The sequence below is a fragment of the Colobus angolensis genome, unplaced genomic scaffold (genome assembly GCF_000951035.1).
Source record: "Colobus angolensis palliatus isolate OR3802 unplaced genomic scaffold, Cang.pa_1.0 Scaffold322, whole genome shotgun sequence".
Classification (NCBI taxonomy): Eukaryota; Metazoa; Chordata; class Mammalia; order Primates; family Cercopithecidae; genus Colobus; species Colobus angolensis.
Genome location: NW_012116511.1, coordinates 187,406 through 214,202, shown reverse-complemented (window position 1 = coordinate 214,202; position 26,797 = coordinate 187,406). Strand labels below are relative to the sequence as shown.

At 38.7% G+C, this 26,797-nt stretch overlaps 1 protein-coding gene across 6 annotated transcripts in view; it reads right to left on the bottom strand.

Moving 5' to 3' along the window:
* EPB41L2 (erythrocyte membrane protein band 4.1-like 2) overlaps positions 1-26,797 on the bottom strand; it is a 238,933-nt gene that overhangs the window by 124,018 nt on the left and 88,118 nt on the right. Inside the window, exon 1 of one of the 6 annotated variants that reach the window (XM_011951632.1) lies at positions 9,905-10,105. The exons of the other annotated variants lie outside the window; for them this stretch is intronic. The gene's annotated coding sequence lies outside the window, so the exon portion shown is untranslated. Of the gene's footprint in view, positions 1-9,904; positions 10,106-26,797 lie in introns of those variants that run through there. 6 annotated transcript variants of the gene reach the window in all.

Here is a 26,797-nt window from a genome sequence, read left to right as displayed (position 1 = left end):
TCCTGCCAGTTAGTGAAAATGACTATAAAATAACAAAAATGTATTCTCGGATTTATTCAGAATACTCTCTCTTAAAAGTAAGAAATTTATAGATGAATTTAAATCACAAAGAAAATCCCATTTGAACGTTATTGCTTGACCATGTAATCATAACTGAGCCGGTCAACAGAAACTGAAGACAATGTACAAATACAGACACGAAGAGCACCGACAAAACCATATGGTTAAGCCTCACAAAGTCATCCTCAATCACCACTGTATTCACAACAACTATAAGGGTTAAGAGCCTCAAAAGTGATGATCATTGTCACCCATCCAAATGGAAGTTACAAGACAGAAAACAATGGAAAAGACTAATTGGATCATTACTCAACATATTCTTGAAACAGTTTCAAGAGTTCAACAGAGCTCAAAACAAAACACTACCTTCTTTGTTGACAAAATGGTTTCTTGAACAAATTACCACCATCAAGAAAACATGATTACAGTACATCCACTCACCCTAATTATCATGCCTACAACCCTGAGTTTCTTTCAGATGTGGATAAGCCTTTAAACTCTATCACCCATGAAAATGAGAACTCTTGCAGTGGAATGCTGACATTCCCACTAAAACGAAAGCTCCACGAGGGCTGGGATCTTTCTTTTATATACTGCTATGTTCCCAGCATCTAGACTGTCACATAATAGGTACCTAATAAGTACTTACTAAATGAGTATTGTTCAGTCATCTAGTCTAATATCCTCGCTTTATTTTATCAACAACAAAACTGAGGATCAGAAAGACCAGGAGATTTGCCTGAGACGGTAAAGTCAGATGGGCAAGCCAAAACTGGAACTAAGGTTTCCCAAATTCTGGCAATGCTCATTGACTAATATTTAATTATAATTACCCAAAATCCATCATTAGTATAGTTATATAATACATTAAGTAATGATCTTTCTACTTATCATCAACCAAAAAGAACACTGCTGTGAACAGCCCGCCCATTAGACAAGCATGTGGTTTTGACACAATTACCATGTTGGCATGCTCCATCTGCGTTGATAAAAGTATTCGTTATTGTGACAGCTTCATGAGAAAAAGCATGCATCATTTAACATGCAACGAAGCAGAAAACCATCATCAACAGAGGATCAGTACTGGTTAGGTAAGGAGCTGTGTTACATAAACTCCATTCTTTTTTTTCCGATGTTTAAAAAAGGAGGTAAATTTTAACGTGCTATCTCTATCAGTAGGCTGAACTGCCAACCATATAACATCATGCTACTTAAAACATTGGCCCTTAATCAGAATACTACAGCCAGCAAAGCAAAGCAGATACACAACCTTACAAACACACAAACAACTTCAAGCAAAGAGTTCATGCTAATTCTTGGGTTCAGATGTTTCCTTAAAACTTGAGGAAACTGGGACCTTACTATTAATAAAAACCCTGAGCAGGGAACAGGGTAGGTGCTGCTGCCAGCTGACTAGCTCCCATTCTCTGCTGAGATCACAAGCAATATGAGGGTCTTTGATTTCTACCAAGAGAGCTCAACCCATTTATTTAAGGACCCAAGATTCACAAAATGGGAAGGAATGCATTTCTAAGCTTCAAAAATGGTAGCGAGAGGATGGAGGGAGGCTTTCATTTGAGCTTTGAGAAAACAACAAAACTTTGCAACAAATAACCATTGAGCTTTAAACATACTGGCAATGTATAGACAGTTCTAAGCTGGCCATTTTCTACATCTGACAAAACTAGTTTACATCTGCTTGTGGGTAGAGGATATGTAGAGCATCCTGCTGATACCCACAATCAAGTGCTTGTATGTTCACCTCCCCAAAGGGTCTATATCTATTAAAAGAGAAGGTCTTTTAATACTGCACTTTTTGATGCCATTAACGCATCAAACATGGAAAAAAAAAACAAATATAGAAATGATTCAGCAGCCACCTAACTCTGAGAAATAATGGAGTGATGCTTCTCAAATATATTCATCATTTAAAAGGAGAAGGGGAAAAGGTAAGAGAGGGGGGGGGGGGGGGGGGGAGGAAGAGAGAGGAAGGAGAGGGGAAAGGGGAACAAGGAAGAAGAAATATCTGGAAGAAGAAGGAATAACAAAAACAAGAGCAGCAGTGTGGAAGTAAGTCCTTACCCTCATAGGTTTATGTTTCTTAAGTGTCAGATGGTCTAGAAAATACTATACTTCATATTCAAGTAAGTATAAATACATTCCAAAGGGACTATTTGTTAGTTCATATTATCTATATGGGGAGGATGAACAAGTAATCCAATGCTGCTCACCCTAGTTACCTTTATAACCCACTATATCACTTGCTTTTTATTTTTAAAGGGATAAGGGACCTATTAGAGAAACAGAGCTATTACTATAAAGATGTAAACTAATATCCAGTTTAAATTAAACCCACACATACAAAACATATGAACTACAATCTTCGCTAGTTCAAGTCTAGATGGGATCAGGTGACATTCAGAGCATATATTTCTTCCACTCTTTCTCCTTTTTAACAGAACCTAAATTTTGTTCCACTTCCCCCCTTCCGCATGTGTTTCAACAGAGGCTAGCTCCGGATGGGCCTGAAGGGTAGCTTCTACTGGTCTAGGGCAATCGTGGTAGTCTCCCACCCCTTGCCAAGAAAATATGCATGAAGTCCACTGGTGGGCTTCTGGAAAAGGATCTCTCCCTCTAAAAAGAGCCACAGGAAGAGGAGGCCCCTTCTGCTATCTCTGAACATTGTATACATAACTCTGTTAAATGCTGTTGTCATCTTGAATCCACAGAGAAGAAAAAGCCTGGTGACACACTGTCACACAACAAAGGACACTAGCAAGAGAACCACAGAGAAGAGGACTCAGTGAGCCAGGGATTTCAGTGACTTGTACTCAAAAACATCTTGATATTGACTTCTGCATATTCTGAGGAGTGCATTAGAAAATAAGCATGAAGAAACTGAGAGTACATATAGATCTCGGGTCATTATTACTCCCACTTGCATTTTATGACCTTCATACCTAAGAGCTATGGTTGTCAAAAGTATTCTATTTTTCCAAATGATGTTCAGTTTTTTAAAACCTAATACTTGAGTTAATATTAGTGAGATAAACCATTAATTCTTTATTCTAACAACTCTAAATAAGAATGAAACAAAAAAAAAAACTTACTTTATCAACATATGAGTCCCTTCATATGTTGGAGAGAGGGGTATATGAAAACTAAGGCATAATTTGCAATAACATCCAGTTGCAATAACAATCTTCTTTGTTGAAAGCAAGTCCCTACTGCTGTCATTAAGGATGGAGGCAAGAAAAAGACCCGTGCCAGGCAAAGCATTCTCCACCAGCAACTAAAGCAATCTTGGAAATAGATACAATTTCCTGAAGTTAAAGCTAAACAACCAGAGGCCATACATAAATCATGAAGGACTCTAATATTGGATATCTTTATTCACATAACCATAATGCATATAAACCTTGTAATACTGGCAATCCAACAACACACACTAGCAGAGATGACAGAGACATCCAGAACCCTGCTGAGTTCTCATCAATCAATTATGCACACTGAGTTGTATGGTCAGAAATTTTGGTGAACGGCATCTGCTCCAATTCCTTCTCTCAGGTAGAGACCCAATTCTGTGTAATAATCAAAACTGAAGCTATATTCTTTCTTTTCTTTTGCTTTTTTGTTTCAGATGGAGTCTCTCTCTGTCGCCCAGGGCTGAAGTGCCATGGCATGTTATCAGCTCACTGCAACCTCCACCTGCTGGGTTCAAGCGATTCTCCTGCCTCAGCCTCCCGACTAGCTGGGATTACAGGTGCATGCCACCATGCCTGGCTAAGTTTTGTATTTTTAGTAGAGACGGGGTTTCACCATGTTGACCAGGCTGGTCTCAAACTCCTGACCTCAAGTGATCCACCTGCCTCAGCCTCCCAAAGCGCTGGGATTACAGGCATGAGCCACCACGTCCAGCCTGAAGCTACATTCTTTCTGTGAGAAGTTACCTATGTCTGAATAAAATGGCCTGGTGGTTTGGAGATCAAGACTGGGAAATAAAACAGGATTAGAATTTCAGCTCTGCTTATTAGCCATGTAACTGCAGGCAAGAGTTTCAGCTTCTTCATAAGCAAAAAAAAAAAAAAAAAAAAGGATAATAAAATGTACTCATTGGTTGATTCCAAGCATTAGTTTAGATGCTATAATACATAAAGTGCCTGGCACACAATAAATTCATAATAAATGATCAGCCACTGTCATCACATAGAGATTCTGCCAAGAAAATAACTATATTTGTTCACTAAAAAAACAGTAATGGTAGTAATAACAGTAATCATAACATAAATAATCATGATAATATCAGCTATTTGTTAAACACTGCTCTAGAAACATTGCATGCAGCAACTCGAACCTTCTCAACCGTTTTAGGAAGGAACTGAAATTATTCTCATGTTACAGACGAAAAAGGTAAAAAGAGGATAGATGGGTTGGTCAAAGCCATATAACCAATAAAGAGAAGTACCAGAATTCAAACCCAGGCCGTCCAGCTCTAAAGACCTTGTCCAACACTGCCTTCAATCCCAAAATGACTTCACTACTGTATAACTTGCGCCTAGCATGATGCGTGACAGTTAATGATTTGTTGAAAAGCGAAATTGATAATTACCACTATGTTTTGGGGCTTTATAATCATTAGCAGGATGTTCTAACGGAGCACCCTCATGAATTTCAGTGACTATCAGGATGTGAGTGGGGTCGGTATCTTATCCTCTTCTTTCAAAACAAGTGTTTTTTGAGTACTCTCAAAGCATATGCACCAGGCACCAGTAATACAGATGAAAGAATCCTGCTCTCAGTATAGTGGGAGACATAGGTAATAAGATTAGCATTCATAGGTCAAACAACTTGTAACCAATTCATAAATCTTGGTAATTCAGATTTAAAAATTACTACTAGCTTGAAAAGTAGCCACAATTTTCTTGTTATCTCTTCAGGAAATCACACAATGAATGGTCCTTCATAGGAAATGCTGGTTAAACACTCATAACATACAAATAGTCATTACAGGCTTTTTAGAGAGGACTAATTCTCTTTCTCAATTTTATTTGGTCTCTATCTGAATTCAAGTAACCTGAATTAAAAAGTCCAATAAAACAAGCTTGGGTGTAAGTTGCCTCAACATCAAAAAAATAAAAAACAAATTTTATTTTTAAATTTTTGGCTAGGCCAATTTAAATCATTGGTCCAATGGTAGGCAAAGTGGCTAATGGATAAACAGAGTTACCAAAAAAAAAAAAGAAAGAAAGAAAGAAACACAAGTGGCACATAAACATATGAAGAGGTGCTTGTCACACCTTTAGTAGAAGAAATGAAACTAAAAATTCAGAATGGAGACATCCAAAAGTGTAATCACGCACTCACTGAGCGAGACTATGGGAACAAAGGCATTCTCAAACAACTGCTGGCAGAAGAATAAACTGGTATGGGCCCAGTGGAAGTCAATTTGCCAACAGCTTTCAAAATTCCAAATGTGTCCACACTACTATTAGTAATCCTGCTTGTGGTCATGCAGGGGTGTCCAATCTTGTGGCTTCCCTAGGCCACCCTGGAAAAAGAAGAATGTCTTGGGCCACACATAAAATACACTAACAATAGCTGATGAGCTTAAAAAAACAAACAAACAAAAAAATTGCAAAAAAAAATCTCATAATGCTCTAAGAAAGTTTACAAATTTGTGCTGGGCAGAATTCAAAGCTGTCCCGGGCCTCATGTGGCCTGCAGGCCACAGGTTGGACAAGCTTGTGGTAAAGTATCCTACAGACATATTTGTGCATATGTAAAATAATTATGTAAAGGTGACTCACTACAACACTGTAAAAGCTAAGGATCCATGTCCATCAACAGGGGGCATTATACCACATTCATACAACAGAATGCTATGCAACTATAAAGAGAAAAGCTACCACCCCAGTTGGGAAAATAACTCCAATTATTAAGTACATTGTTAAGTACGAACAGCAAGATTCAGATGGTATAAGTGATAGGTCACTTTATAGGGATAGGATACCTTATACAGACAGTACACCTTATAGGCTGAAAGCAAAGCATGTGGGAGATACACATACAAAGGATGTGAATATGGACACACACACATTTTCCTTTAAATGAGTAAAGAAACTAGGGAAGGATGCAAGAGAGTAACAATAGTGATTACGCGGAATGGAGGATGGTGCTGGGTAGATGACTGCCGAGGTACAGATATGGGAGACAATGTTTTTACTGAACAGAAGTTTTCATAAACTTAAGCACTTAAGTATTTTACTAGGAGAATAATATTTATGCATTAAGTGAGCCTAGCTTGGTTAGCCAGCTTCCTTGGAGACAACACGTGTATGACTCCCACAAGCCACAATGCCACTTTGCCCTGTCACACAGCTCTAGCCACACAAGTGAACGTCGATTCCACCTGAGCAGTAGCATTAAGATGGCCTAAGTTTTGGATTTCCTAGTGTATGAAGGTTAAGACTGTTTCTGTATCCTCAAAGAAACTGATTTCTGCCAGCCTCCACTTCAGTATATTTCACAAACCCACCACTTACCCCATCTAGATTGTTCCCCTAAGCAGTATAAGCTCAACACCCAAGCTTTTAGTGCAGCAACATTTTTTTTTAAGAAGTGTATCAGTTCTTCATTTAAAAAAATTCAGTTGTCCCTCAGTATCTATGGGGGATTGGTCCACAGATAACCAAATCCACACATACTCAAGTCCCGCCGTCAGCCTTGCTGAACCTGTGGACAAGGAAACGTCAGCCCTCTGTATCTGAGTTTAGCACCCTGTGAACAGTTATTTTCAACCTGAATTTGGTTGCAGATACAGAAGTTGCCTATATACAGCGCTGATTAGATTTACTGAAAAAACTCACACATAAGCGGACCTATGCGGTGCAGGCTCGTGTTGTTCAAGAGTCAATTACAGTTCCTGAGAAAACAGGAACTTGTTTTATGCTTGTTTTTTAACCTTTTTTCCTCAGTGTGGACTTGAAACAAACAAGTGTCTTTTGCTAACAATAATATTGGTGCATATGCAGGCAGCATAAAAAGATTATTCGTATTATCTGCTGGAGGGTTGGGAACAGGGCACTTAGAGTTCTCTGAAAGTTGGGGACTTTTTTTTAAAGGCAGAATAAACAGAATGGGAAGAGTCCTATTAAATGTCTAAGCTGGTCATACATAAACATTCCCCAATCTCTTTCAGCAGCTTCCTCCTCACAGGGAAAAGCAGGAATAAAATTGGCCTGACAGTACAAGCTTGTCATCAAGTTTCCTGTCCACACCTCTTCCCTGCCCATCTGCTACTATCTTCACATGAAGAGGGTAAAACTTTTGTGCAGATAAACAACTACATGTTCCTAGCACAGTGCTTGTATCCGGTGGCTTCCTGATAAATATCTTTTGTGATGTTCCTAACATTTAGGGAACATTTATTTGGGCCACCCCCCTATAATGAATGTTCTATAGAAAAAAAAAAAAATGCTAACGTGCAGTTTATTCCAGTGACATCATAACCATGCTCAAACCAGAGCAGGGCCAATACCAGCAGACTCCCATGATCATGACAGATGCCAGCGAGTCTATTTTTCCTAAGCTTACCCCACAACTATCTTATGCATAAAATGGCTCCCCAGCCCCATCATAAAACTCGTGCCCACTTGGTATCCAACAGTAATCAACAACCAGTCTAATACTATTTCTGTGTGAGTCAAACTCTAAAAAATAACAGTAGTGGTTCAGGAGGCATTTCCCAAATAAGCAAACTAGAAATCCACCAAGGTTAACTGCACAGGATAAATGCACAGGCTGCAGACGCTGCATTTTAATAGGTCACAAGACAAAAGCTTGTCAAAGTCAATCAACTCCCCCACACTATGACAAGTCCACCAAGCTGGAGCCTACACTGATCTCACACTTCCAAATCCTCTTCTCTATAAGCTTTGGAATGCTGTAGTCAACAGGCATAAATACCTAAACCTCATAAAGAACATAATTCACTTCTTAAGTTTTGGCCGTTAGTTTTTCTGCCATTTTAAGTAGCTAAAGGAGTACTAAAGAGTTCTATCAATACATAGCATACATGCTAAAAACTAAGACTATAGACTGAATGACTTTTCTAGCTTAAGCAAGCATACCCAAATGCTGACCCCAGTCCACCGGCTGATCAGCAGAAGGTGCCAGAGAGTATCCAAATTATGGACCCTCCAAGCCTGGCGTGATAAGAGCAACTTTCCCTCGGCGGGAAAAGCTGTAACTACAATGGAATTACAGACATGCCATCTGGAGTGCTATAAAACCTTTTTTTTTTTTTTCTCCCCCTTAAAGTAAGTATTTCTACTCTGAGGATTCATTTAGTTCAGAACTACTTAGTGAGAACTTCAAATAACTATTTTTAGGTGGTGGTGGCTAGGATAAGTTTTTACTTCAGTGAAATGTATTTGTTTTCTTAGAGGTAAAATTCTCGAAGTCCAACATTTGCAAAAGTGATTTGGTAGAGAATCACGCTGGAGAATAGGTCAGGCATTCAATGTCTGGAGTCCACCAAAAAATGCAAGCAAAACCAACGTCAAAGTTAAAAATTTACCTTTCCAATGTAACTTGCCTTGTGATCCCGCTATGATACTAAACTATAGATCATCAATATATCATATCATCTGTACAGCAACACTACAAAGTAGATGCGGGGGACAACTGACTGTCCAGGTCATCAGCATCACCTCAACAGTTATCATTTATTCAGCTCCCACACCCACGATGCAAATAATTTGAAGAGACAAATCTTCCTTGTGACACACAAAAAAAGAAAAACTTAAACTTCCCAAGTACACGTGCACCCCGCTCAAAATACCATAAACACTTCAGTGATATAGAGCATCCCTTACAGTGTCAACAATAAAAAAGGAATCGCAGAGGTGATCGCTAATTATAGTGGCCCTGCTTTTCATTTTGTCAGGAAGTCTCAATGAAGCAAGAATCTTTTTGAAGACTGCTAGACTGTTAGATTATATAAAGAAAATGCAAGAAGATTTTTTCCCAAGTCTGGATGTCAGAATCTGGGCAATATACATTTTCACATGTATTCAATATGACAACCAATTAAATATTCAGTAATAAAAGAAGATGTTGATACCTATTCTTATTCGATCAATATTTACTTAGGGTGTGACAACATCAAACCAATAACCAGACCTTGGTAACTGTTAAATGGCTACTAATCTGCAGACGCTAAAAACTGTGAACTCAAATCTCTGACAGCTACAGTACAGCTTCCTTTAATCAAACAAGTTAGGGTGAAAATGAAGCACTTTAGAAGTACATTGAAAGTTATAATTCTTTAAGATGCTAAGAAGAAAATAACTGAACACAATTAACCTTACATAGTCCTCACTGTGCTTCCGGAAATAATATAGTACTAATTTTGTACAGTATTATGTCATAGCACTGAAAAACTTGTGAAACAACCAGACAAGCATATAAAAGAAACCAACTAGCTTCATTATTCTCACAGGTCAAACCTGAAAAAGCTATCATGTTAAAGATAGCCTGACCAAAGTCAACATTTGCCTAGAAAAATGCAAACAAGACATCTAAAACTAAACTCGGCCCACTAGAAAAATGTATTTTTCATAGGGCTTAGTTCAAATATCACAACATATTCCCTTGTGAAACAGTGTACGTACTCAGATTCCATCTACTCTGTATATTAGTATTTTCCTAATTTTCAGTCCCCTGACTAGTCACACTTTCAATAGCAAACTTCCTCCACAAGCAGAAACAAACAAGCATGTATCACAAAACCCAACCACTGCAACAAAAACGTCCTAATAATCTCCCCCCTTGAAATACATACGCAGCGTTTAAGCACATCAAGCCCGCTGTCTGCTATTTCCTGTCATTGGAAAACTGCGGAAAGCTGATGGAAATCCAGCGTCCAAAAGCTTAATGAGCAAGACTGGCCCCACCCAAGCCAGACCCTGCTGGAGAGGGACATGCTCAGTAGAGAAGCCCAGTTTGGTTCCAAGTCACTTCATTCCTCAGCTAGAAAATGCACATGGGTCAAAGAAAAAAGTCAGCTTCCTGCTGCCTGTTCTACCCCCTAAATGAAGACCCCTTCAGCATAGAAACTAGTTTTAATGACACAATTGTAATTCTATAATTTTTATAAAATTTTTCTATCCTGAGTTTTTTTCTCTCATTTAGTTTTTGTGGTTATGATTTTTGCTTTGCTTCGGGTCTTCATCCTGCAGCTTTGTTTTTATTTTTGTCATTTTAATTCATCCTAGAATAGACACCAAAAGTATATGTACACAACATAAAGTGGTCCCCCTTATCCTCGGGGAAAGAAGCCCAGTAGATGCCTGAAACCACTGAGAGTACCAAACCCGACTCATCAATTGGAACGTGTTTCTTCTGTTCATGTCTTCCACCCACAAATTTAATGCCTTGTACTTTTTAAATTTTCTTACTTATTTTTAGAGACAGGGTCTCACCGTGTCACCCAGGCTGGAGTGCAATGGCACACTCATGGCTCACTGCAGCCTTGACCTCCTGGACTCAAACAATCCTCCCACCCCAGCCTCTCAAGTAGCTGGGACCAGAGGCACACACTGCCATGCCTAGCTAATTTTTTTACGTTTTTGTAGAGACAGAGTCTCACTATGTTACAGCCGAGGCTGATCTCAAACTCTAGGACTCAAGTGATCATCCTGCCTTGGCCTCTCAAAATGCTGGGATTATAGGCGTGAGCCACTGCGTCTGGTCACCCTCTTACACCCTAACTAAGCGCTTACGCACTGTGGCCATAACTTTTGCAGTTTGAAGTGCGACAGCCAAACTAGCACAAATTTGTTTTCTTTTTTCACAATTTCACAGGTTGAAGATTGGGTTCTTCCCATAGATCTTAGCAACCTTAGCATACGATTTTTTTCTTTTTCCTTAAGAACTTTCCCCTTTTCGCATAATGGAAGCACCTGATGGCTTCTCTTTGGCATATTCAAATTGCCACCATCACTATTCTTGTGCTTTTATTGAGTAGAATAAGGGTGATTTGAACACAAGCACTGTGATATTACGATAGTCAATCTGATCAAACCAGCTACTAAGTAACTGATAGGTGGTTGCTTCTACAGCATGGAGCCACTGGGCAAATGCATAATTCACATCCCGCACAGGATGGGGCAGAGAGTGTGATATTTCATCATGCTACTAAAAATGGTGTGCAACTGAAAACTTAGGAATTGCTTGCTTCTAGAATTTTCCATGCAATATTTTTAGACCACAGACGACTGCAGGTAACTGCACTGCAGAAAGCAAAACTATGAATAAGGGGAGGTCTATTGTACAGTCTAATCATCTTTATCTATAAATTACTATAGACAGATTTTCAGATACAGAAAAACTGTGCAAATACATCATCCATATTTCAACATTAAAAAATATTCATTTCAACTCATTTATACAAGAATGTCTATTCATTCACACTGTACATAAAAATGGAGGTACATTTTAACCCAGATAGTATAGGTACCGTGATATAGTTATAAAGCTATTAAATCCTTGTTTCATATTTCAATCCTAAATTGAGAAATTACTAAAAATGGCCAGGTGCAGTAGCTCATGCCTGTAACACCAGAACTTTGAGAGGCTGAGGTAGACAAATCACTTGAGGTCAGGAGTTCTAGACCAGCCTGGCCAACATGGCGAAACTATCTCTACTAAAAACACAATAATTGGCTGGGTGTCATAGCGCATGCCTGTGGTCCCAGCTACTCATGAGGCTGAGGCAGGAGAATTGCTTGAACTCAGGAGGCGGAGGTTGCAGTGAGCCAGGATTGTACCATTGCACTCCAGCCTGGGCAAAAACGAGACTCCGTCTCTAAATAAATAAATAAATAAATAGAGAAATGACTAAAAATAAGATAATACTATATCCACCTATCATATGACTAAAGAAACATGGAAGCAACGAAAATGTAAAGTCACTAAAGGAAAATGTGTCAATCCTAAGATTCAGGTCAGAGCAATCTGAGAAATAACTAATGTTCCTTAACTCTATAGTACCAACCCCCCTTTACATTTCCACAATTTAAATTCTGGGTTTTTTTCCCCAACACACATATTTGCATTGACAATTCATGACTGAGACTAGAAGTGCACTTGTGCATTTTTACAACTTTACCCAGTTACTGTGTTATACTCCTACTACTACAGAGCAGTAATAATCTGTTCACATTCACCTACAGCAAAGTCTTTAATGGCTGTCTTGTAAATCACAAAGAAAATGCTTCAGATATTTATTAATAAACAAGATGTCACCAGTACCAACTAGCAGAAAAAGTAAGGTTTGCGACCAGGCGTGGTGGCTTACGCCTGTAATCCTACCACTTTGTGAGGCCAAGGTGGGCAGATCACGAGGTCAGAGGTTTGAGCCCAGCCTGGCCAACATGGTGAAACCCCATCTTTACTAAAGATACAAAAAAAAAAAAAAAAATAGCCGGGCATGGTGGCGTGTGCCTGTAATCCCAGCTACTCGGGAGTCTGAGGCAGAAGAATCACTTGAACCTGGGAAGCGGAGGTTGCAGTGAGTCAAGATCACGCCATTGCACTCCAGCCTGAGTGACTCCATTTCAAAAAAAATAAAAAATTTTAAAAACTAAGGTTTGCTTAATAGGAAGACTTGATGAAAGTCTTCCTTTTTCTTCTTCATTTTTTCACTTTTTTAAAAAATTTTATTTTGGTAAAAGTTTTCACAGCATCTCTGAAGAGATTTATCTTTGTCAAAATGGGCAGACACAAAACTTTTTTTTAAAAGTCATTCTACATAGTGGAAGTAAATTGTACTATCCATCATAAAGTTTTCACTGGTTCACAAAGGGAAAATTTGGTGAGTTTTTTAATAGAGCCAGTTTTATTCAATCCAGAGCATCTTCCCTTATGCAGATTAAGTTCTTCCCACCTTTTTATGTTAAATGTGTTTTTTAATAAACACTGCTGATGTAACTGTAAATTTGTTACAATATACTTAACTTGGAAAAATAATGCCTTTGTGAAAGGAAAATAAATCTTGAGGCTCCCAAATCACTAAGCTAAAGGGAAAAGTCAAGCTAGGAACTGCTTAGGGCAAACCTGCCTCCCTCCTTTCTATTCAAAGTCACCGATCTGCTCACTGAGATAAATGCATATCCGATTGCCTCCTTTGGAGAGGCTAATCAGAAACTCAGAAGAATACAACCATTTGTCTCTTATCCACCTGTGACCAGGAAGCCCCCTCTCTGCTTCAAGTTGTCCCACCTTTGCTTCATTTGTCCTGTCTTTCCAGACCGAACCAATGTTCATCTTACATATGTTGACTGATGTCTCCTCTCTCCCTAAAATGTATAAAACCAAACTGTGCTCTGACTACCGTAGGCACATGTCAACAGGTATTCTGGTTCACACTTTCAACCTTTTTTTCTGAAATTCATAACCCCTTGTAATCCAGAAATGTGAAAACTTATAACCTATAGCAGCACTGGGCCCTATGAATTCAACAGTGGTAGATCTTCTGGTCCAGCCTAGGCATTTCTTAACACCCGTGTCTCCTGCTCTCTTCTCTTACTGTCTTATTCTCCTACTGCTATGAACTGAATTTCATCCCTCTGAAATTCCTATGTTGAATCTAATCTACAATGTGATGGAGGTAGGAGCTTTGGGAGATAGGTTTAGATGAGGTCATGAGGGTAGGGCCCTCATGATGAAATTAGTGCCCTCATAAAAAGAAGCACCAGAGAACTTGTGCAGTCTCTCATTCTCTCTCTATCATGAAGGGCACAGTAGAAGGCAATTGTCAGGAAGCAAAGAAGAGCCCTTACCAGAAACTCTCCAACTTAGATGAACTGTGAGAAAATAAGTACCTATTGTGTGAGCCACCCAGTCTACGGTATTTTGTTATGGCAGCACAAGCTAAGACGCCTACCTTCTTAACTAGGGAACCCAATGCTACTGCTCAGCTCCTCCGCTGGCCTCAAAAGATCCTACTCGGGAGATCTGTGAATCTCATTGTTTAAAAAAAGGTTGGGAGAATTCAGAGAGGATGAGTTTTGTGGCATTATGATTTTGAAAAAGAACTATTAATAAAGTGAATTTAAAAATTAGACTATTAGAACCTAGAGAAATTGAGTCTCAAACTCACATACCCACTTATGAGTGGTAGAGCCAGAATTCACATCAATTTGGTCTGCCTTCAAAGCCAATAGACTTTTCCACAAGGCAGCCTCTTTTATTTTTTTTTTTTTAGACAGAGTGTTGCTACAACTCCCAGGCTAGAGTACAGTGGCGCGATCTCAGCTCACCGCAACCTCTGCCTCCCGGGTTCAAGTGATTCTTCTGCCTCAGCCTCCTGAGTTCAAGCAATTCTCCTGCCTCAGCCTCCCAAGTAGCTTGGATTACAGGTGCCCGCCACCATACCTGGCTAATTTTTGTATTTTTCGTAGAGATGGGGTTTTACCATATTGACCAGGCTGGCAAGGCAGTCTTCTTAACACTCTTGTTTTTCAGATAAGTCAAGTGAACCCAGAGAGGTGAAATAACACATGAGGTTACTTGATGGGTTATTAGCAAAGAAGTATACAAATGAGGTCCAGTGTCATTTACTCATTTCCAATATGATTTAAATACATTTGAGTACACAAAATATATAGGTTGAAACATCTACAAAGGTCTTAATATTTTAAAATTGTTATTATATGAATTTATATATATTACATCTATTTTGAGAAGACCGAAAAAGGTCATGTTTCAACAATGTCTCATTATTTCATTAAAACAGGAAATCAGGTTTATCCTCCAAAAGTTAATTTTAAAATATTCAAGGAAGTTGGTTAAGGTTAGGAAGGGAACACTTTCCCTATATTTGTGTATGTGGTTGTGTAGACATAGAATTTTATCTTAAACCCAGTAACAAAATTTGACTTTTAAAAATCATCCTACCGCCTATTTTATGAGGACAAAGAATGCGTAAGATATAAAGAACCCAATAATCTGATGAGTCACTCATGGCTCGAAAACCTTAAGAGACACAAACTCTAGGCAGAAAGTACAGTTATCAATATCACAGAAAAGACAATGAGGAAGAAGAATTCCTTTTGGTCATCTCACTTCTGCCCATTTAGCCCCCATCTGTAAAGTGATTATCATCTATCCTACTAAGAAAAGAAGCAGATAACACAATTTTCTGGAAAAAAACTAAAATAACCTAAAAAGTACTCAGAAGAAATTTTTTTAAAAATCTCTGGCCGGGCATGGTGGCTCATGCCTGTAATCCCAGCACTTTGGGAGGCCAACACGGGTGGATCACCTGAGGTCAGGAGTTCAAGACCATCCTGGCCAACATGGTGAAACCCCGTCTCTACTAAAAATACAAAAAAAATTAGCTGGGCACAGTGGCATGTGCCTATAATCCCAGATACTCGGGAGGCTGAGGCAGGAGAATCACTTGAGCCTGGGAGGCAGAGGCTGCAGTGAACCAAGATTGTGCCATTGCACTCCAGCCTAGGCGACAGAACAAGATTCTGTCTCCCAAAAAAAAAAAAAAAAAAAACCAGAACTCTTTTTTTATTCTGATTGTACAGGAAATCCAATCTTCTCATCTACCAATTGTCATGCAAGATTACTTCTGGACAAACATGGACAGGAGTTCCATGACTCTTCAATATGGATGAACTTCCCAAATGGTCTATAACATTTTTTTTAACATTTTTAAAAATGGTCCACATTTCATAGGATCATTGATACTGACGTATCTGATGTAGGCAGAAAAAATAATTTTTTTCACTAGCACCTTGGCTCTAATGTGCAAGTTCTTCTTTGACCACATACCACAGTTTAACTTCTCTCAGGCTCTAAACCAGAATAATGTATACAACTACACGTGTCACCTGCAAAATTTCTTCCCTACCAGACATCTTAGCAAGATTAGACTCATATGTTCAATTACATTAAAAACAATTACATTTTTAAGATGTAATGTTGAAAAGTACTATAGATTTATGGGACTCTAGGAAAGAAAGACACTGCATGACCTCAGATTTTTACAGCGAGTATGGAGAGAAAGTGGGAGCAGGTACAGAAGGAGGAAAATGGATAAAAGAGTAAGAGAGTGGTGGCTGAGAATCTCTAATCAAAAAGTTACTGTTTTGAACCAAAGAAGCATCTAAAAAGTATCAGGATAAAACTCTTAACAAATCCTTTTTATTTGCTTTTAATTAACTACAAAAGTCAAAAGCACCACTTTTTAAATTACACAGTCAGACCAGTATAGTAATCCAGCAGGTACATTAAACTGTATTATTTTTATTCTACTTTATGTCTAAGAAATATGTGCTGAATTCCTGCTTTACACCAGACACTGGTCTAGGCCCTAAGGATCTAGCGAAAGTTCTTGCCCACAAGAGTCTACTGGACATTTACAGTCTAGCAGGGAAGTCAGACACATAAACAAATCATTACACCATATGTGATAAGGGTTGTAAGAGAGGTACAAGAAGGGCACAAAGGAAATGGTCACCTCCTTTGGGTGGTCAAGGAAAGCTTTATAAAGCTTACAATTATAGGATCATTCTTCTCTCACACTTTGAAGGAGCAGATGCTACCACCAGGTCATAATGACACCCACCTTGCCTTAGGGATTAAAGAAATAAAACAAAAGCACCTACCACAAATTCCACTGTATACAAAGCAGAAACAACAATCTTGCTAGCAGCTGTATAATACTCTAGATATGACTGAGCAAAATGGAATTTGTAAAGAATCAAAGTAGTTCAGAGCTAAAAAGGATCTCAGTGTTCATGTACCTCTACCTCTTGCCTTTAATTAGATGGGAAATCTAAGGCCCAGAAGTCAGATTATTTACATAGCAAATCAGTAGCAAGATCTCACCAGCTAGATGTCAGATTCTTACCAATAATCCCAATGCCTTTTCCTGTAGCAAACTGTCCTGCCTGGATGAAAAGGGGAGACACACTGTTAAGGAGAGAAAAAAGAATAGAGACCCCTCATTGTTGTCCAAGAGCCAGAAGAAACAAAACAGCCCAGAGACTAGGAATTCCAAGAGACCTACAGTGCTCCCCAGCTCTGCTCCAACTTCTGTACCCAAGAAAAATGCTATAACCTCCCTCCTCCCCAAAATTGTAAGTCTCCAAAAATAAAAGGGCAACTGACAAGAAATTATCTACTCTTCTCAACCTTAAGAACATCAAACATAGTCAAACATCAGTATAGCTTAGATATATTCCCATGTTGCCATTTAGCTACATGTATAAAATAAAAGTAGCAGCTGCTAACCTACCTATATAATGGAATTGAAAGGATCAAAAAAGAACCATAATAGCTACTGGTAAAGTGCAAAACACTAAATGAATGCAATTTACTGTTAAACACAGAATTTCCATGGTCAAAAGATTCATCTACGCCTTTCCCCTAAAAGTGGTGGAAGGTATCATTATGGTTTAACTTCATTTTTAAAAAGCAAACATTAATGTAAAATAATTTCCCATCAATCCAATGTATCTATTTCTCAACTTGTAGAAGGAAAATTATATCCCCACCCCAACCCACCCCCTATAATTTCCCTTCTTTCTTTTCTCTCCTTTAAGACAGGCACCACCATTCCAAGAGGTTCTGCTAGAACCATATAAACGTGTAAACACAAAGCTTTCATCAAAAAACACGTTGTATAAAGTTGAATGCTGCTTCTACCAGGGCAAGCTGGGGAAACGTTAAGGTGTATGTAATAAGCAAGGCACAGCTACAAACCCAGAGTGTGCTGGGGAGGTACAGCCCCAATCTGGGGCCCTCTCCTCACTTCAGCTGTCTCACTATCCTCCTTCTGCCTGATATGTGATCTGCAATGGTGTGGCCAGTCGTTGAGAACCCAGTATACTTCCAATCCTTCATAACTTTATTAGCTCTCCATAATTTGAGACTACAGCTCTGTAGCTTCACTTTCAAACCCTAATTCTCTAAACTTGAATTAGAAAATCCTAACCACAAGTGCCAAGATGTTCTCAATCCACAACCATACCTACTCAAAACAATAAATAAAAAATATCTAATATCAAGCCATTATACTCACCATTACCTCTGCCCATGAAATCTTGATTTTAATACTGTACTTCTGGGTTTTGTAAAGATCCATTCATTCCATGAGGAATTGCTTTGAGCTTGCTGATAGCTGCTGAGGATACAGACCTGGGTAAAATGTGGCTCTAGTGGTGTGACAGTAGGGCATTTAAATAGCTAACTACAAAGAGAATAAGAGCTATAATGGAAGCATAAACAATTTAACAGTTAACAGACTTAATGAAGAAAGAATGCTTCCCGAGGTGACACTTGACCTGACCTTGAAGGATAAGAAGGAGCTTACTGGGCTTATTATAAGTGGGTAGAAGCACACTCCTCACCGTGGGAACAGTAAGTGAAGGACACAGAATCATGAAAGATAAATGTGTTGTAGAGAACAGTGAGAACTTCAACGGCCTGGAACACAGGGTGGGGAGTGGAGGAGACAGGACAAGGGAAGCAACACCCAAATAATGCATGATCAATATGCTAAGCTCAGATGTTTTTACTCTATCCTGCAGGCAATTTTTTAAAAAGCTATTAACTTTGTATTTCTGGAAGATAACTTTGGCCGCCATGTGAGACCAATTGACACAATGAAAGGAAACTGGCCGGGTGTGGTGGCTCATGCCTGTAACCCCAGCACTTTGGGAGGCTGAGGTGGGTGGACCACTTGAGGTCAAAAGTTTGAGACCAGTCTGGACAACATAGCGAAACTCCATCTCTCCTAAAAATACAAATATTAGCTAGACATGGTGGCACACACCTGTAATCCCAGCTACCTGGGAGGCTGAGACATGAGAATTGCTTGAACCCAGGAGGCGGCAGCTGCAGTGAACCAAGATTGTGCCACTGCACTACAGCCTGGGTGACAGAGCGAGACTATCAAAAAAAAAAAAGGAAACTGGTTAAGATGATGCTTATGATGCTCCAGGGATCCAGGAGACTAAGATAGAAGCAATAAGAATGTAAATGAAGAGATGGTGTCAATAAATACTTAATGAGTAAAATGAAAGGGACTTGATAATTAACTGGATGGTAGGAGTAACGAAAAATAAAGCTCCCAGGTTCCTGAGAGTCAATGGTTAGATGGTGGTACCATGAAGTTAGAAAGAGACTTCCAAACAAAGAAAGAAACAGAAAGGAAGGAAGCAAAAGCTTCCACTTTGAATGCATCTGGGCTGAAAATGTGTGACATCCAGGTGGAAATCCGAATATGGTTGAAGGTATGTGTCTGAATGACAGAGCCTGGGTTTCCAGACTGAGATGTGGAATTGCTCAGCCAATGAGCATTATCAGAGGTAGATGAAACTGTAGAGAAAGCAAACAGTAGGATAAATGCTCACCAAAAATCCCCAGGCACAGAGACCAAAGAACCTATCAAGGAGGCTAAAAGGGATCAGCATTAAGAGAAAGAAAACCAAGAAAGTACTGACACGAAAGAAGAGTCTAACAGGGAGGCATGGTCAACAGGGGCAAGGGCAGATTGCTTCAGGGAACAATAAGGGTTAAAAGGGTCATAAGATTGCTGCTAAACTCAAAGAGCAAGTTCAGTGGCTAGGAGAAGAAAAAGCTAATGGCTACAGATGAAATATCAGAAGAGGGGAGGGAAAGAGGTAAGTGTAAATTAATATCTGAAGTTTAGCAATGAAAAAAGGTCAAGTAATAACTACAAAGAGTCTAGGATTGAGGGGAGATGTATGTTTAGGCTGTTTTTGTTTGGTGCAGTCTTTCGGTGGGAGAGATACGGAGGAGAGGTTCAAGACACAAAGGAGAAACAAAGGAAAATGAATGGCATGTAGGTCAAAAAAGGTGGAGGAAAAGGATCAAAACCACAGAGAAGAGTTTAACCTTCAATAGCAGGAGGAACATCCTGACCCCACAGGCCAAAGAGAACAGTAATGGGAAATAGACATGGGCTCGTAGAGGAAGGGGTTTAAGGAAGCTAGAAAGGGGAGCAGGAGTGGATCTAACAACTTTGGAGCATTTTGTTAAATAAAATTTACAGGAGGCCATTGTTTTGGACTTGCCTCCTGCACTAGGCTCCAGCAGACCATACCACACCAGAATGGAGTCAGGTAATCAAACTAAACTCTGAAACGGGGCAGTTTTTTAAAAAGGAAGAAAGAAATTCACAACAACCAATCCAAAGGGGTAGGCATAAGGAAATCCGTCACTTTGAAACAACCAACATGCTTTTGTTCTCTGTTTCTGCTTCCCTCAGCTCTTTTCTGTCTATAAAAGCAACTTCCTCTGTTCAGCTTATCGGACATTCGTTCTATTTTACAGAATGAGGTGTTGCTCCAATCTTGAATGGCAAATAAAAACCAATTAAAATCTTTAAAATAAATTTGCTGTAATTTTAACAATGTAAACGAAAAAAACTAAGGAGAAAGGGGGAAATTTTGGAGAAAATATGGTCAATCACCCAGAATACATTCAATGATAATTCTCCTAGCATTTATATAAACACATGGCTTAAAACAGTTAGCCCGAACAATTTTCAATATGAGAAGTAATTGGTGTTTGAAACTCTTCTCATATAGTAACTTGATTTGTAAATCAATATCTATTAAATAAGTTACCCAGGAGAATAATCAAATGAGTGCCAATCTCCTTATTAGTACAGAGGCAGAAAAGTTGTTAAAAATAATTCACTGAAATTGCAAAGTTTGGGGAAGGGTGTTTTGTTTTCATCATAGTGTGTGCCAAGGGCTTGACTAAATTTATTTTATTAGATACAATACCTACAACTGTAGCTCCTATTCTCAAACTGTGAAGCCTGTGTCTCAATAAAATGCCAGTTTAAAAGACAAGATAATGAAGACCACCATCACCACCAGAACTCCATAAGAATATGTGAAAGGTTATAAAACAAAACTCCTTTTATAGGGTTGAATCCTTTCCAGGGTGGGCCTTTAAGGCATTCTGACAGTGCACACAAATACTATCTCTGGAACAAAACCAAAAAGGCACAGCTGCAAGACATCTTCCACTGAAGTTGTAACTGACTCAATAGCAGTTCTTCCTTTGAGCAAGAGAGTCTATAAAAGCCAGAAGCAGAGCTATTTTCCCCTACAAACTGTTTAGTGTAACTGTCTTCTACTGATCCAAATTGTAGCTTTATTAAAAAGCTAAAATAGCATGTCCATTTAAATTGGTAAAAGAAAATACAAATAAAATTTGAAGGAAAAAAGCATATGTGGTTTTCATTATGCAAAATCCCCAACTGAACCAAAATTATGCTAAAATATATAAAGCTATACATTTTTAAAATTATAACTTATCACCATCACCAGCAGGAAATTTGAATTTATTATAACATAATTATTTTTTCAAACTACTAAGGAATAATAGTGATTTTAAAAGTTTAGCTTATTAGCATTCATATTCAGAACACTGATTTATTTTGAGCTTTATTTCATTTAAACTTATATCTGGATATTTATGACAGCTAAGAATAAAAAAAATCAAAGGCATTTTTAAGTCAATTAGGAGTAACTCTGACACAAGAAACACAATTTAGGTAATCAAATCAATGCTTTCTTTTGTGATGCTTTCAATACTATAGTTTTGACTATGTTTCTATAGCAACACCAACAAATACTTCTTCTGCAGCCAAGATGAAAACCAATAACCACTTCTCTGGTTTATTTCTATTATGGCTTCCAACAACAACAACAAAAAAATCAGCCTTTCTAAACTTCATTCCATAAACTTTAAAACCTAAGGCTTAAATATATAACAGTTGGAGTTAACCGCAAGTGTCAGATATTCTCCAAGTCTTTGGAAGGGAAGTTAATGACAGAGAGGGTATAATTCTGTTACCTTTTTGACAATTCATTCAGAATAACAAAAAAACAATGAGGGTAAAAAAAGTAATGACCAACAAATGACTTACTTGGAACATTATCTAAATTCTAGAGAAACGGAACACTGAAAACTTTGTGTAAAAACGTAAAGCACTCAATATTCCAAGAAATATGCAACGTTTCAGACTTGTTTTCAAAAACCATTTTTTGTTGGAGTCACCGTCTTGAAGAAAATATTTTACTAATAATAAAAGACCTACCTAGCTGGTGAGAAAACTTTGTGCTAAATGCTTTACAAACATATTTATGCTTCAAAATATCTCTGTAAGGCACGTATTATTGAGTTCATTCTGTAGTCAAAGAAAATGAGGCTCAGAGAAATTAGATAACTTCCCTTAATAAGCATAAAATGCAAAAATCATACAGTGGTTAATCAACAGTCCTGGAGTCAGACAAAACTGAATTTGATTCTGGCTCAACCGCCTAACAACCATGTGTAAATCCAATTCTAGTTTATGTGAGATACATACTTGACATCACACCATGATGCTTATATAGCCTGAACTACAAAAAGCAGCCTTTAGGTAAACAGCCTCACCTTCCAGTATCTCACATTTGCCTACAGACTTTACTATAATCATTAGGACTTTATTCAACTGTTTCCACTCTAGTACCATAAAGTACTCAAAAAGATTTCATAAGAGAAACCAGGAACCGCAAATGAAAATTGCAGATGTTTCTATCTTCCAAACACATATATATATGTATCAACAGAGGCTTGCCTGGCATTTAATGTTAGTGGCTAGATATATCAGTACATGCCTTTCTTCGGAACACGAAGAACTACAGTAATGTGTCAACGAGGATCATGTTTTTGAGAAATGTATCCTTAAGGTGATTTCATCCTTGTGCGAGCATTACAGAATGTACTTGCAACGTACATGGCATAGCCTACTACACATCTAGGCTAGATGGCATAGTCTATTACTTCTAGGCTACAAACTTGTACGGCATGTACACTAGTATAGACTTTTTTTTTTTTTTGAGACAGAGTCTTGAGTTCACCTGAAAGTTCACTCAGGCTGCAGTGCAGTGGTGTGATCATGGCTCTCTGCCTCAACCTCCCGGGCTCCAGTGATCCTCCCACCTCAACCTCCCAAGTAGCTGGGACTACAGGCACACATCACCTGCTCTGCTGATTTTTTTATTTTTTGTAGAGATGGGATTGCACCATGTTGTGCAGGCTGGTCTCAAGTTTCTGGGCTCAAGCAATCTTCCTGCCTAGACCTCTCAAAGTGCAGGGACTACCAGCATGGGATACCATGTCCAGCCTTACTATAGACTTTATAAACACTGTACACTTAGGCCACATTTAATTTTTTTAAATATTTTTATTCGATGAATTAACCTTAGCTTACTCTTTTTACTTTATAAACTTGCATTTTTAAAGCTTTTTTTACTCTTGTAACACTTAGCTTAAAATGCAAATATATTGTACAGCTTTCCAAAAATATTCTTTCATTAAATCCCTATTCTATAAGCTTTTTTCTATTTTTAAACTTTTTTGTTAAAAACTAAGATAAAAACACACATACTAGCATAGGTCCCTACAGGGTCAGAATCATCACTAACACTGTCTTCTACCTCCATATCTTGTGCTACTAGAAGGTCGGCACCAGCAATAACACGGAGCTCTCACCTCCCATGATAGCAATGCCTTCTTCTCAAACACCTCCTGAAGGACATGCCTGAGACTATTTCACAGTGAAAGTTTGTTTTTTGTAAGTGGAACAAGTGTATTCTAAAATAATGATAAAAAGTATAGTAAATACATAAACCAGTAAAATAATCATCTATCATTATCAAGTAGTATGTACTGTACCTAATTGTATGTGCTAGATCTTTATATGATTGGCTGTACAGTAGGTGTGTTAACACCAGCATCACCACAAACATGTGAGAGTAATGCACTGTGCTATGACATTACCATGGGAACAGTGTCACCAGATAATATGAATTCTTCACCTCCACTATAATCTTATGGGACCTCCATCCTATATGTGGTCTGTTGTTGATCAAAATGTTGTTATGTATCACATGACTGTATTTGGGGAGATCAGAGAAGTCCAAATGAAAAGGCATCTCTATAAATTTGAGGTAACTGTAAATGCATTTTTTAAAAAGATGCCTAAAGGACTACTAACACATACACCAGGTTTCCTAGAACAGTTCTGGTTTCAAATATTCTGTCCCACTGTCTCCTTAAGAAAATACATACATTCTAGATCACACTCATCCTTTCTATTTTTTAACTGAAACAACATAATCACCAGATTTAGGGGCTTGGGACCAAGAGATTACTATTGGTTAGAAGATGAATAGAAGAAACTCGAATAAAACTCTGAAAGGGAGAATGAATTGCCATTGGTAGGAAAAAGGGACAGGAACATTCAAGAGAGATGGGAACAGTCCTAAGGCAGGGTGAAGATGCAGCCTGGACAACATGCCCTCAAAGATCTTGGTGATAGTGACAGGAGGCAGCCAAATGCCTAGACAGACAGGGGCAGGTCCCCAGTGAACTCTCACCTTCAAGTCAAAAAAACCAGCCTGAAAGCTGAAAGATCAGGACTGCTGGTCCTGAATGAAATGCACAACCCAGAGTGAGATCTTCTGTTCCTGTTTGCCCACCCTTTCCCGGCTGATTCTTTCTGAATAATGCTTTTTAACCAACTGAATGTTGTCTTTTCCAATCCTACCTATGACCCGCCCCTACCCCACTCTGAGCCCATAAAAGCCTCAGACTCAGCCACATTTGGGGGGACTTTCCCACCTTCAAATAGTACCACCACCCAGCATCTCCTCTCCACTGAAAGCTATTTTCCTCACTCAGTAAAACTCCCTGCCTTGCTCACTCTTCGACTGTCAGTGTACCTCCTTCTTCTTGGGTACAGGACAAGAACTCAGGAACCAGTGTGTGGGACAAGACCTCGGGAACCAGTGCATAAGCTAGATTCGACCTGGAAGGGCCAAGTGAAAGGGACATCTCCTACAGCAGGTAGCATGACCAAGAGAGGTCCAGATGGGACATTACCAGTTGAAGGTCCCTGGCTTGCAAAGTGACCGGGAAAAGAATCCTGTGTCATTGGGGAGTAAGAGTTGGTGAGCCGGGCAGCAAAATGATCACTGTCACTGGATCAGAATTATATACAAAGATAAATCGGAGGTAATGCTGAAATATGACAGCCAGAAAGACTGCTGAGGGCTTTGAAGAACAGAAAAAAACTTTGGGCTAAAGAACATAGGTGAGAAGCTCCTTGCAGATGTTTTTCTTTTGTTTTGCTTTTTTGGTAGCAGCATGGAGATTGGTAGTAGCTTGGAGATATATAAGTCACCCATTTTAGGTGTACGATTAAATGGTTTTGAGTATAGTCACAGAGTTGAACAACCAGCACCACAAACAATTTTAGACCACATTTATCACCCAAAAAAGAAACCCTTCCTAACCCATTCTGTGGGGCCTGATACAAAAGCCAAACAAAACCACCACAAGAAAAGTAAACTATAGACCAACATCCCTATAAACATACAGGCAAAAATCCTTGGCAAAATACTGGCAAACCAAATCCAGCAGGATATTAAAGGATCTTGTATCGTGGCCAAGTGGGATTTATTCCAGAAATACAAGAGTAGTGCAACAAAAGAAAATTAACCAATAAACCATATTAATAGAGATGAAGCAGGGAAACCCACATGATCACCTCAATAGACACAGAAAAAGCATTTGACAAAAACCAGCATCCTTTTCACAGTAAAAATATTCAATAAACTAGCAGTAACATTTCTCCAAGGAAGATACACAAATGCCCATTCGTAACATGAAAAGATATTAAATATCATTAGTCATTAGAAAATGCAAATCAAAATCACATTCAGATACCGCTTCAAACCCACTAGGATAGCAATGTTTAAAAAATAAAAAAGGAGTGTTGGTAAGGATTTGGAGAATTCGAATCCTTACCCATTGCTGGCAGGAATGTAAAATGGTGTAAGCAGATTCAGAAGCTTCTAGGGAAAGTGAGGAGTGGGAAGTGACTACTTAAGAGGTACAGGATTTTTTTCTGGAGAAGATAAAAATGTTCTGAGATAGTAGTAATGGTTGAACATTTCAAATGTAATAAAAACCGCTGAACTGTATATTTTAAAATGGGTAAAATCATAAATTTATGTTATATAATTTTGATCTCATTAAAGAAAAAAGAAACCTCATACTCCAGCTGTCACACCACATTATCCGCAGCAATCACTAATCTACTTTCTGTTTCTATAAATGTCCTGATCCTGGACATTTTACATAAATGGATTCTTATATGTGGCCTTTTGTGTCTGGTTTCTTTCACTTATGTTTTCAAGGGTCATACATGTTATAACATATCAGTACTTCCTTCATTTGTATGCCCCAATATTAAATTCTATGGCTGTATCACAGGGTGTTTATCCGTTCACTAACTGATGGATATTTGGGTTGTGTCTGCCTTTTGGTCAATATGAATAGCTGCTATGAAAATCCGTGTATAATTCATTGTGTGGTCATGTTTTCATTTCTGTTGGGCATATACTTATGAGCAGAACTGCTGGATCAAACGATTATGTCAAGTTTTTGAGGACACACCAGACTATTTTCCAACATGACTGCACTTACATTCCCACCAGCAGTATACATGGGTTCCAATCTCCTGGGCCTACTGTGGCCAAGCAGGATGAACACGAGGGTCAGGCGTGGTGACTCATGACTGTAATCCCAGCACTTTGGGAGGCTGAGGAAGATGGATCACTTG